The following is a 2,534-nucleotide window of genomic DNA, read 5'->3' on the forward strand; positions in this document are numbered from 1 at the left end:
TGGCTTATGGGGGAGTCATAAAATGCCTATGTGGTTGCTTTTCCTCAATTTTTCACTCATTTCTAGTTTCATTGACAGCTTATTAATAGAAAATAATCTCTATTATTTGTACTTTTCAAAAACATTTTTGAGATTTTCATTGTAGTCCAAAATGGTGAATTTTAGTGTTATATGATCACCTGATGTTATCAGATTTGCATTTATTTCAATTTGTTAAATATTTAAAATTATATAATATATACATGTATATTTTAAATTATATATTTCAGGTATTTTGTGAACAGGGATTTTTAACTTTCCTTAGGGAAGCAACTGACAATAGAGAACAAGAAGTGTGAATTCTGAGGAAGGACAAGGGATGGTTTTGGGCCTCATCACTCACTCACTCACTCAGCAATTCCTTCCTTCCGCGGCCTTCCTTCCTTCCTTCCACCGAGCGCCAAGTCCCACCCCGGGCCCCTGGGGCCTGGTAAGGAGCGCAGTTATTTTGTGTGGATATAAATGTGCTCCACGCCAGCAGCCAGAGGAAACCTTCCGGGCAGAGAGACCAGGGTGCTCTCAGGATGGGGAGGGTGCTCTGGGCCCACAGGAGTGGGTTCAGCAGAGGGCAGGGTGGAGGGTGTGACTCTATTGTCGCTGTGCCCCCACGCCTCTCCAGTGATAGTCTGCCCTGTTGCCAGGCACAGATGTGGTTCTGGGCGCACCCTGGTCAGTGGTCTCAGTGTTTTGGCCCAGCTGGCCATGGTGGCTGCAAGAGGCTCTGCAGCAGCCTGGGAAACGGGGGAGGAGCTTCAGCCTCGCATGAGTTGCTTTATTGGTGAACCGGGCAGACTCCATGGAGCTTGTGGCAGAAGCAGGTGAGCACAAGTTTCACTCAGCCTGGATCACCCTTGGAGGTGGTGAGGGTGTCATGGTAATTGTGTGGTGACAGTTCTCTTGTTTTTGACAGACTTGTTTAACCAGGAGATGAAAGACATTCTGTGCAGAGATCAGGGACGTGTCACTGCAGTCCAGCACTGGTTCAGTGGAATGTAAAACCCTCACCCAGCTTCACCTTGGGACAGAGGAGGTCAAAGCCCAGGAGTGCCTGCTGCCCTGGACGGGTCCAGCTTGTGATCTGGAGCTACAGAAGGTGACTTGAGGCTCTTGAAGAAAAGCTGGAGGGAACTGCTGCTTCTTCTCAAAGCCACATTCTGTGCCTTGAATGGAAACTCATGATCATTGGTGGAGAGCATGGGAGGCTGAAAGAAACCTCATCATCTCCAGACAAGAGGCACAGTCCTGAGGCAAGGAAAACGGACACAGTGATTCCCCGAGTTTCTGGACGTGGATCCTCAAGCAGCTGATAACCCAGATGGAGCGTGATTGGGGGCATTTGCCCTCTGACCTCCAGGCATGGACTCAGCCTCCTCTGTCACTCCCCTCCCTTCATACCCCACCTCAGCTACCAGCCTTTCCCCTGCCCTCTTCTCCTCTATTCCCAAAGCCTGTGTTTCCAGTGAACTCAAATGTGGAGTTTGTGGGAAGGAGACGTCCTCTTCTATCCCCTTCTCCAGGAATCCTGGGTGAACTCCTGAGCCAGCTTCCATGAGGGGCTGCTGTCCTCCTTATCCCTACTCAGGGGCTGGAGCCCCCACCCAGAAAGTGGAAAGGAGTTGCTTTCTGGCTTCTCATTGAGCCACCATATGACCCTGCTAGTCCAAATGCCCCATTACCACGAGGCCTTACATGATTTCTCATGTTTTCCCAAATGTGTGTTTGAATTATTTATGAGGGGGCTTCAAAATTCATGGAAAATGTATATTATGAAAAAACTGTGCATGGACTTCACATTTTTTTGTACCAAAATAAACTCACACCAACTTGTTATAATATTTCTGAATAGGGTCTAATTTGAGGCACTGAGAAGGATCAGACATTGGCTTGACAAGAGCGCCTATCAGAGCAACATGAATTCTGTGAAAATTGAAGTAAAAACAAACATTAAATTCATGGTGAAGCTTGGGTGGAAGAATGGTGAAGTCATGGATGCTTTACCAAAAGTTTATGGGGACAACATCCCCCCCCCCCGCAAAAAAAATCAGCAGTTCATAAATGGATAACACATTTTAAGAAAGGAAGAGATTCAAGACCAGCCTGGCCAACATAGTGAAACCCCATCTCTTTTAAAAATACAAAAATTAGCTGGGTGTGGTGGCATGCACCTGTAATCCCAGCTACTTGGGAGGCTGAGGTAGGAGAATCACTTGAACCCAGGAGGCAGAGGTTGCAGTGAGCTGAGATCATGCCAGTGTACTCCAGTCTGGGAGACAGAATGAGACTCCATCTTAAAAAAACAAAAAAAAACCAAAAAAAACCAAGATGATGTGGAAGATGAAGCCCACAGCGGCAGAATATCTGTATCAATTTGTGAGGGAAAATATTCATCTTGTTCATGCCCTAATTGAAGAGGACCAATGATGAGCAGCAGAAAAAGACCCAACACCATGGACAGATCAGCTGCAGACAGGAGGGGAGATTTAGATGAAAATTTT

At 46.7% G+C, this 2,534-nt stretch overlaps 1 long non-coding RNA gene across 1 annotated transcript; it reads left to right on the forward strand.

Moving 5' to 3' along the window:
• The first annotated feature begins 680 nt into the window (after positions 1-680).
• Positions 681-1,872, forward strand: LOC141407679 (uncharacterized). The gene is made up of 2 exons (XR_012417746.1): positions 681-857; positions 950-1,872. It is a non-coding gene; the product is annotated as an uncharacterized lncRNA (long non-coding RNA).
• The last annotated feature ends 662 nt before the right edge of the window (positions 1,873-2,534 follow it).

The sequence above is a fragment of the Macaca fascicularis genome, chromosome 9 (genome assembly GCF_037993035.2).
Source record: "Macaca fascicularis isolate 582-1 chromosome 9, T2T-MFA8v1.1".
NCBI lineage: Eukaryota > Metazoa > Chordata > Mammalia > Primates > Cercopithecidae > Macaca > Macaca fascicularis.